Source organism: Tenrec ecaudatus, chromosome 1 (genome assembly GCF_050624435.1).
Source record: "Tenrec ecaudatus isolate mTenEca1 chromosome 1, mTenEca1.hap1, whole genome shotgun sequence".
Taxonomy (NCBI): domain Eukaryota; kingdom Metazoa; phylum Chordata; class Mammalia; order Afrosoricida; family Tenrecidae; genus Tenrec; species Tenrec ecaudatus.
The window spans coordinates 203,325,967-203,336,870 of NC_134530.1; the positions used below are offsets into that span (position 1 = coordinate 203,325,967).

The 10,904-nt window shown below is 40.5% G+C and overlaps 1 pseudogene; it reads left to right on the forward strand.

Moving 5' to 3' along the window:
• The first annotated feature begins 7,985 nt into the window (after positions 1-7,985).
• Positions 7,986-9,686, forward strand: LOC142439321 (ATP-dependent RNA helicase DDX18 pseudogene; annotated as a pseudogene).
• The last annotated feature ends 1,218 nt before the right edge of the window (positions 9,687-10,904 follow it).

Below are 10,904 nucleotides of genomic sequence, written 5' to 3' on the forward strand. Positions count from 1 at the left end.
ATATTAATTCTTTGAAATGAAATTATTACCACAACTGATATAACCATGATGGATCATCCTGGACAGCCCTCACTCTGAAAAATGGGGAAAGAGGAACAAAGGGGAAATGAAATTTTTTTTTTCCATTTCTGGATGGGCTATGAAGGTCCATCATAATGCAAGTCAATAGCCAATCATGTGATACAGACTTGATAGATGCAGATCTGATTCCTGGCATCAGTTATCAATGGTAGCTAAGGAATGCAAAGGGTAAATCTAGCACTGAATCAAGTCCAGAACAGCTTGGCCAGAGCTGCCCCCTCTAGTAAGCGTGGTGTCTCACAAAGAAATTGTGTTAGAATAGTGAGAAGTACTCTTACAACTACTGGTCAACAACAATAACAACAAAGCGTAGTATACAGGAATTACTGAAGTTTGTGGAAGGGTATCATCAGCTCCCTTATGAACCATTATTGAGATAGACTGTAAAAGTTATGAGTTTAGGGGCTCTGTCTTTGCTTTTGAAAACTATTAAAAGGAATAGTGAGTTTCACGGATGCAAAACCCAGACCGCAATCTTTGGAATAGTCTTATGTGATAATACCACATTTATGGTAGATTAACCCAGAGAGTCTGCTTAGTTAAGTGGACTGGATGAAATTTGTGGTGAGGCTTGTTTATCCTGAGAAGGGAAACTGTCCTTCTCCCTCCTTAAATCCTCACGGGAAAACACCAGAGGAAGTAGAAAAGGTGTTGCTGATAGAAGCGGTGTTAGAACGGCTACACAGTCATCAGGTTCTTATTCCTCTGAAGAGTATGCCCTCTACACAGGCCATGGCAGATATGGCATATCCAAGCAAGCGACTTGCACACGGGGATGCCCTGTAACGTTACTACTAGGAAATAAGGAACAAATGGGGAAGCAGTGCCCGACTGTCACAGCTCCCCTGTAAGGGTTTTTTAGGAGCAAGAAACATATGGGTAACTAATAGGAGAACGGGAAGAGGCAATGGAAAATCATTTATCCCAGCAAGAAAGAAATTTTTAGACAGCTACTAAGAAATGAATATAGTAAACTTTAATAGAGTGGTTACAAAAATTCTAATAACGCACTACAGGAGTTTGGGTGGGCCAATGGAAACATTTGCATGCGCTGTGTGAGTCTGAGGAGGAATGTATATACTAGCGCCAGACATATGGGCTAATATCAGACTTATGGACTTGATCTGGGCTGGGCTGGGATGTTTTCTCAATATTCAATTGCTCTTTGATATAATGTTCTCTCTTACACACATATGAGTGTCCGTTGATTTATTTCTCTAGAAAAGCCAGCCTACCACACTCCAGCTGGGATGTATTTTTTTTATTTGTTTCTAAGATCATTTTATTGGGGGCTCTTATAGCTCTTACAGCAATCCATACATCAATTATATGAAGCATATTTGTACTTATATTGCCATCATATTTGAGCCCTTGGTATCAGCTCTTCTTTTTACCTTCCCTCCCCGCCCCTTTTGACCCTTTGATAAATTGTAAATTAAGGTTATTTTCATATCTTACATCAACCACTGTCTCCCTTCCCCAGTGGTTTCTTTCCCTCTTCTCTGCCCTCCTTTCTCCTACCTTCCTGGTACCACTACTCCCATTTCTGTTCCTGCGGGGTTTATCTGACCTGGATTCTGTGTGTCCTGAGTGCTTTCTTATCTGTACCTGTGTACAAGCTCTGGTCTAGCCAGCAGTGAAAGGCAGGTCTGGAGTCATGGTAGTGGGGGATGAGGAAGTCTCAAGGAACCAAAGGAATATGTGGGCTTCGTCGGTGCTATACTTCACCTTGGTTGACTAATCCCTTCCTTGGGACCCTCTGTGAGGGGATGTCCCATTGTCTACAGATCGGTTTTGAGTCTCTCCTCTGTCCCCACTCATTCTCAGCAATATGTTTTTCGTTTGTTTGTTTGTTTGTTTGGGGTCTTATGATGCCTGTTAATCTGATCCTGTAGACACCTCATGATCTCTCAGGCTGGTGTGATTCTTCAGTGTGGGCTTGTTGCTTCTTTGTTAGATGGTTGCTTAAGCCTTTAAGATACTAGGCACTACATCTTTTGATAGCCAGGTGCCATCAACTTTCTTCACCATGTATGCTTGTGCACCCATTTTGTCTTCAGCAATTGTGCTGGGAGTGTGAGTATTACAAACTGCCAGGTTGTTAGAACAAAGTGTTCTTGCATTGGAGGAGGGCTTCAGCAGAGGCTCACAGTCTGTTCACTTCCTCAATGAATTGCCATATAAGTATATTACATAGGCCAATACCTCTATTTTTATGAATGAATATATTTACATAAGTGCACAACTATGTTTATACCTTTATCCATAACTATGATTTCTATATCATTCCTCTGTTTCATTTATGTTCCTTCTTTCCCATCATCACACTTACCCTTTTTCTGACTCTTAATAATTCTTCTCATCTATATTGCTGTTGCTCCAACATCCACAAGATCTCTATGTCCCCCTGATTTTTTATTTTAATTCCCTAGTTGTTCCCCTGTCTATAGCATTGTTTGCTCACCACTACCTTACCCTGCCTCCTCCTTCCCCTAAGTCTCTCCGGAACCTCCTGTACCATTGCTTTAATAATGGAAATTACTACCTGGATCATGTGAAACAGAGACACACCCAATTTATGAAGAAAAGAATTGACGAGTGAGCTAGGGTCGTCTTGTTTAACTTCTAGCAAAGGATCCTAAGCCATATGAAGACATGTGGGTAATGCAGGGAAAGGGGAACAACGAGTGATATAAAATCATTGGCAAGGAGGGTGTAGGACACCTGGTGGGGTTTGATCCAGTGCCATGTAGGCAAGAGGAATTATTGAGAGCGGAATTAAGGTTGAACATGACAGTAGGACAGGAGGAAAGTAAAAGGAAATAGAGGAAAGAACTAGGAGGCAAAAACATTTATAAAGATATAAATATAAGTATGTATATATGTAAATGTATTAATGTATAATTATAGGGATATAGTTATATAAATATACATTTATATGTTAAGCATCATGTAGCAGACAGACATTGGGCCTCTGCCCAGGTACTCCCTCAATTAAAGAACACTTTGTTCTAATGACCTTTCATTCTGTGATTCCCACTTCCAATCATGATCGCTGAAGACAAAATGGGTTCATAAGTAAATATGGTGAAGAGAGCGGATGGTGCCCAGCTACTACAAGAAGATATAGCATCACAGTTCTTAAAGGCATGAAGTTAAACAAATGGCAATCTAATAGAGAAGCAACGAAGCCCACATGGATAAAGCATACCAACATGTATGATTACAAATGTCAGTGGGATCAGGTATCAGGCATCAGAAGTGCCAAAATAATCATATCACTGCAAATGAGAGGGTGTTGGAATGGAAATCCAAAGCTCATCTGTAGACAATTGGACATCCTCCCACAGAAGGATCACAAGGAAGGGACAACTCAGTCAGAGAGAAGTATAGAACTGATGAAAAACACAACATTCCTCTAGACCTTTAGTGCTCCTCTCCTCCCCACCCTCCACTATCATGACTCCAGTTTCACTTTATAAATCTGGATAGACTAGAGCCTGTACACTGATACAGATAAGAACTCTAGAAAAACAAAAAGAACTCTAGAAACACAGAATCCAGGACAGATAAACTCCTCAGGAACAATATGGGAATAGCGATATCACGAGTAGGGGGAAGGTTGGTGGAGAAGAGGGAGAAAAGGGGAAACATTCGCAATAATCGATGTTAACTTGCCCACCCAACAGAGAGGGATGAACAACAGAAATGTGTTTTGTCAGCGTTATACTACACTCTAGCTGACTTGTCCTTGTGAAAAGATTTACACTTTGGGGAACACTATATAATATCGCTATGATTCAGAATACAGGTTTCTCTCACAAGTGTTTATGGCAAAATTATCTGAGAACACTGCCCTATAATGACAATTGGGATTCTGGACTAGGGATTTTTCAGAAGCTTTAGTCTGATACACACCACTTAAAAGGCACCCACTGGCCTCCAACTGGGCTTTAGTTGAGGCTGGGCATCGGTTGAGAAGGCCTTAATGACATATGAACATGAAATCATCATTAGACCTGAGATACCCATAATGTTCTGGCCGATGTTAGAGAAACACTCAGATAAGGAAGCTGGGCATATAGTTCAATCATAAAATGGAAATAGTTCACAAAGGAACAAGTTAGAAGGAGAATGCAGGGTGACGCCCTCTAACTCTATGAACAGGTAGCCTCTTTCCTATAAGTCCTACCCTGAAATCACCCTAGACATTTCCAGAACACGTTACTACATGGACAACTTTCTGACCAGCAGAAGTTACTTAGTTCACAGGTGGAAGTCTCAGGGTATGTTCATGTATCTGATATGAATAGCTGTTGCATTGAGACCTTTTCTTCATTTATTATGATGTGAACTATTGGTTCCATTGTGAAGATTTTGGTTTTCCTTACATTGAGTTGTAATCCATAATGAAGGCTACAAGGCTCAATCTTCATCAGCAAGCGCTTCAAGTCCTACTGACTCTCAGCAAGCAAAGTGTGTCATCTGCAAACCCCAGGTTATTAATCAGCCTTTCTCAAATCCTGACACCACCTTCTTCTTCATACAATCCAACTTCTCTGATGAGTTTCTCCGCATATAGATTGAACAAGTATGGTAAAAGTACAAAAATATGAAACACACCTCTCATGATCTTAAAACATGCAGTGTTCCCTTATTATCTTCATACAACTGCCTCTTGATCCATGAACAATTTCCAAATGACACAGTGAAGTGTTCTGTAATTCCCATTATTTTCAAGGTTACCCACAGTTTTTTATGTTCCACCCATTTGAATGCCTTTGTTTAGTCAATGAAACATAAGTAAACATCTTTCTGGTATACTTTGCTTTGAGCTGAGATCCATCTGGCATCAGCAATGGTATCCTATATTCCATGTCCTCCTCTGAATCTGGTCTGAGCTTCTGGCAGTTCCCTGAAACTGTTGTTGGATGATCTAAAACAAATTTTTACTTGTGTGCAACATCAGTGATATTGTTTTTTTAATTTGAATATCCTGTGGGTCCGCTTTATTTGTTATGGGCATAAATGTGGATCTCTTCCAGTCAGCTGGCCAGGTAACTGTCTTCCAAATTTTATGGAATAAGAGAATTAGTGCTTCCAGTGCTTCTTGAGTTTTATGTAACATTTTAATGTGTATTTCATTAATTTCTAGAGCCCTGATTTTGGCTAAAGCATTCAGTTCATTTTGAACTTCTTTCAGCACCTTTGGTTCTTGCTTAATTGCTATCTCCTGAGATGGTGGACTGTAGACAAGAAAGCACTATGGGAATTTAAAGAGCAAATCAGAGAAGGACATGTCAATGCCCATCAGAACAACCACTTTCCTACATCTGAAGTTTATGGGAACCAGCACGTGAACATGACGTTACACTCCTATGAGGCACTTAATTGCATTCATGAGATGACTGGGTATGTGGATGTCACAGGTATGCAGAGTGTGGCTGAATGTTGGCATATATTTCTTACATTCTTTGAGGCACAAAATGCCAATAAACCTGTTCTGTTGCCAGCTGGAAAGGCAGATATTGTAGATGACTGGCTACAGGCCAGGTTTCCTTGAGGCAGGGTGGTAGACAGCACTTCACATAGTTGCAAAATTGATTATATCAGACCAACGATACCCTAGTGGAGCCCACTGGCTATATATGGATCCTCAGAAGTACAGACACTTACTCCAGATTGGACTTGGCTTATCCAGTACCACACGCCGATGCTAAAAGCACCATTAAAGGGTTAGAGCAAAACATACTCTACCAGTGTAGATCACCAAGGTATAGCTCTGCATACCAAGAAGCATACTTTCTACCTCACAGCATGCAACAGTGGGCCAAGAAACATCATATTAGATGGATACACCATGTTTCATGGCATCCTTAGATAAAGAAATATAATAGGCAGTTGAACATTTGCTATCCACAACTGATTGGGATCCAGGTATGTGGGTCTGACTTCCAAGCCTTAAGGAGAATGTTCTGACACTGAACATGGGGTGGGCTGGCCAACAGGAGGAGCACCACTGGATAGAGCCCTACATTCTTAGAAGGGTTTGGAGAAGAGGGCAGTGGAGGTTGCTGGTGCCATTGCACAGTTCCTTCTCACCTCAACTGAAATTCCCTTTTCCATGTTGGATGCTGTAGTCTCAGGATCAGGAATGCAGTCTTGAGTACTCGAAACAAGGGTGACCTTGCAGCCAGAGATTCCTCTGCATTAAGTCCACCCTTGAAATTGTATGGAAAGAATTTCCAAGGGCCTAATGGATGGATCGCATCCTCTTGCCATTTGGCAAAAATTCAATCGACTACAAATAGTGTCTCATTACCTAGTGGTCAAGATTGTCCACAGTTTTCCACCTAGGTCAGCCCACCCGTCATGAATGGGATTTGACTGAAGCAAACGCACCTGCTTGACTGGCTTGGCTACCAGCAATCTGGACTGGCAAAATAGTCAAATCTAATATCGTTTCCCAAGGTGGAAATGTGTAGGTAAAAATAAATGACAAATAGAAGGAAGGAAATGATAGTGAAGGAAAAGGAATTAATACTTTGGTTATGTAGCAGGAAACACAACACCACGCATATTTCTCTAGAGTGACTCAGAGCAAGAGAATAATCTTCTTTCAGTTCAAACATAAATGAGTTAAGAGCCAGAAAAGCCAAGGAACGGCCTCGGTTGTAATCAAGAAATACGACCCTACTTGTCACAATTCCTTGAATAAAATACTATAATTTAGGATTTTCTGTGTCGGTGGCCCCACCCCATTTTGGAAGACATCCTCTACAAATGTTGTTCTTTGCAAATGTCATTGAGTCGGTTCTAATCCATAGAGACTCTGTACACAATAGAGTGAAACACTGCCTGGTCCAGCACCATCCTCACAGTACCCCTGTCCTTGAGTTAGTTCATTGTTACAAATTCGCTATCAACTCATTCATTAGTGCTTTCCTTACTTGAACTGTCCCTCTATTTCATCAGTCATGATGTACTTCTCCAGGGCTTCTCTTTCCTGACAACATGCCCGTAGTATATAAGATGAAGTCTCGCCATCTTTGCCTCTTAAGGAGCCCTCTGGCCACAATTATTAAAAGATAGATTGGTTCGTCCTTTTGGCAGTCCATGTTACTTTTCACATTCTTGGCCAGCACACAATCCAAATGCATCGATTCTTCTTCAGTCTTTATTCAATGTCCAACTTTTATATGCATATGACGACATTGAAAATACCATGGTTTGAATCAGGCAAACTTTAGTTTTAAAAGTAACTTCTTTTCTTTCCAAAACTCTAAAGAGGCCTAGTGCAGGAGATTTATCCAATGACATGCATCTTTTGTTCTGCTGATTGCTGCTTTAATGAGCATTGTGGAACCAAGCAAGTCAAAATTCTCTTGACCTAGATATTTTCTTCATTTATCATAGTGTTACCTATTGGTCCAGCTGTGAGGGGTTTGGTCTCTGTGTGGGCATAGGATTCCCCTAAGAATTCTGGGAACTTTTGCATTTCCTCCTAGGAGGTAGAAGATACACTCTCTCTGCTTGCTTCCTGTGAGACATCCCTGAGGAGAAGTCACATGGACCTACCCAGATGCAGCCCTGGGTGTTGGAGAAGCCACGTTGAGACCCTGCCAGCTCTGAGAGGCTTATAACACCACTGGATCTAAAGACTTTCTACCCACTGGCCTGTGATCGTCCTGCACTCGGTGTCACTGCATGTGTTTCATGAGTCTGAAGAGGATTTTATAGATTTCATGTGTTTCATGTTGGGATGCTCTCTTAATGTATAATTACCCTATATCTAAAACTCTCTTATACACATATGAGTTTCTATGGATTGGTTTCTCTAGCCTACACAGACTAACACAGTGGGCATCTCAGGAGCCCCAAATGAGGGCATATTTAAAGAAACAATGGAAAACATTAAAAAAATTAAATCTTCGAATCAATTTGATATTTTATCCAATGGGAAGCAACAAAACAACCTGAAAATTCAGAACTGAAGAAGAAGAAGAGAAAATGCTGCCAGGCCTAATTCAAAGAAAGAGGGAAAAATATTTGTTTAAAAGAAAATGGAAGACACAAGGAGCCTAAAGATTGTGACACCAAGACTCCAGCAGAAACAGAAACAATAATGGAAAGGTCAGATAATGAGGAAGAGGAAGGTGAATTGTGCAGCCTGCCCCTGGGACTGACAATTGCATTTAAAGATACTTCATTTGCACCACTAGCGAATCTTGCCATGAAAACACTGAAGGCAATTAAAGAAACGGGCTTTAAAAACATAACCGAAATTCCACATAAAAAGTATCAGATCATTTCTGGAAGGCAGGGTTCTCTTAGCAGCTCACAATCAGGGACTGGTAAAGCCCTTGCTTTCTCATCCCCGCAGTTGAACTCATTGTTAAGTTAAACGCATGCCCAGGAGTGGAAGAGGGGTTCTTTTTCTCTCACCTGCTCCGGAATTAGGCACGCCGACATTCGGTGTGCTGAAGGAACTGATAACCCACCGTGTTCACATGTAGGGACGCGTCATGCGGCGACAGGAGAAGCACAGAAACTTGCCAATGGGATCAGCATTATTATTGCATCAGGGCCAGGCCACCTCCTGGGCCCTACGCAGCATACTCTCCAAGGCTCACGTACAAAACCTACACTGCCTGGTTACTGATGAAGTTGATCACATCTTGGATGTTGGATTTGAAGAGGAATCAAAGCAAATTACTAAATTTCTGCCAGTCTGTAGACAAACCATACTCTTTTCTGCCACTAAACCTTGAAAAGTTGAAGACCAGGCCAGGGTTTCTCTGAAAAAGGAGCACTTGCATGCTGGTTTTGATAATGATGGAGCCAATGCAACTGTGTATGGTGTTAATCAGGGTTACGATGTCTCTCCCTCTGAAAACAGAGACTGCTTCTGTTCTTTACATTCCTAAAATAAAAAAGAAGAAGAAGAAGAAACTAATGGTGTTCTTTAAATCCTGCAAGTCTGTTCAATACCACTACAAGACGCTGAACTACATTGATTTGCCCGCTTGGCCATTTATAGAAAAGAAGCAAAATAAGCTTAACAGCCATGCTTTTTTGCTCTTGTTCATTTTGTTTTTCAGTTCTGCAATGTAGATGCAGGGACATTGTTGTGCCCAGACGTGGCTGCTGAGGGCTAGACATTCCCTAAATCTACTGGATTGTTCAGTGCCACTCTCCAGATGACCGTGAGGCTGTTCATCATGCAGGACCAACAGCCAAGGGCCTAACTGGGAGCAGGCATGCCTTGCTCATTTTGCATCCAGAAGAATCGGGGTTCCTGCATTACTTGAAGCCATCCACTATGTGGATTTAAGCTTTCCTGGCCCCAAATTTCTAATATTCAATCTCAACTACTTCCTTCATAAGCAAGCCCGGTAAGCATACAAGTCATAATCGAGCTTTTGATTCTTAATTTCTAAAACAAATCTTTAGTGTTAATAATTTAAATTTGCTCAAAGTGCAGCAATGAAGGTAAACATACAACGCGAGGAGGAGGTAGTTGATTCCACAACCGGAAAACCAAAGGAGTCGAAAAGCTCAAGATCTTCAAGAATATTATCAGGAAATCACCTGACAGCAAGTAGTTGCCACACTGAGGACGCACCTTCCTTCATCTTGAATAACTGCCCCGAAATGAATGGTCTTCACCTTGGTCTAACTGGAAATTTACGGACTTGGACTGACTTATCAAGAGTACCTTGCAAGCCCAGAGGACTGACTATTCTGCTTTTTAAGATGTTCAGGTAAAGGAGTGATATAAGAATTATTTGTATTAAACACACACACCATGAAATTGTCTGGGAGATCAGATTAATGAACTGACTTGCCCTAAACCCAAACCAACTGGTATTATTTCTTTTTCCTTGAACTGTATTCCATTAAACACACTGAATTCAACAGAGCCAAGTGGGTTACTGGATTTTCAAGATCATCACTCAAACGAAAACGGCTCCTAGTTACCAGGTGTGTGTGTGTGTGTGTGTGTGTGTGTGTGTGTGTGTGTGTGTAAGCATTCATCATTTACTTTTCCAAGCCTCAAAGTTTAAGGGGGAGCTCTTAGATACAACATGATCTATGCCAAATTCCATGAAAGCTGGAAGTAGAATGGAAATATTAACAACATGAGGCAAAATGTTTTAAAATAACATTAGATTAAAAATAAGTGTCATGAGATATTTGTAAGTAACATTAGGAGCAGCTACATTCAGCAAAATCCTTTGGTTGTATCTGAATAAGGACGTGAATATGGACACTAAACATCTTCAGTTATAGAACTATCCCTTTGGATCTTAGCAGGAAATCTTATTACTAATCTACTTTCTAATCTGTAGCTTAAAATTTATTAGCTTCCCTAGTCAGTGTTTAGGAATTTGTCAGATGTGCTAATTGTAGCTTTCAGTTTGAGGGTCAGGATATCGACATACATAAGTTAAACAATTGATGGGAAACAAGAGAATAGTTCCTGATAGAGAAGTGTTTTTAAGAAACCCGCGATATTACCCTGTAAATATATAATTTATTTAATCTATTCAGTGGTTAATTTCTATTCTTTATGATTTCAGGACCATTTGTGATTTATGAACCCCATTACCTTCCAGAGTTCTAGAAATTATTATTTTGTCTGGTGTACTCAAAAACTCAAGCTATCATTTCTTTTCTATAAGTTCAAAGTATGCCTTTTTCTTGGAAAATTTTGGTCTAATATCTTGGTAGGTCACCAAAGCAAAAACTTATTGAAGAACATGAAAATTGATGTTAACACCAACTGTGGTTCATTTAGAGTATATTTTTCAAAGAAAGGC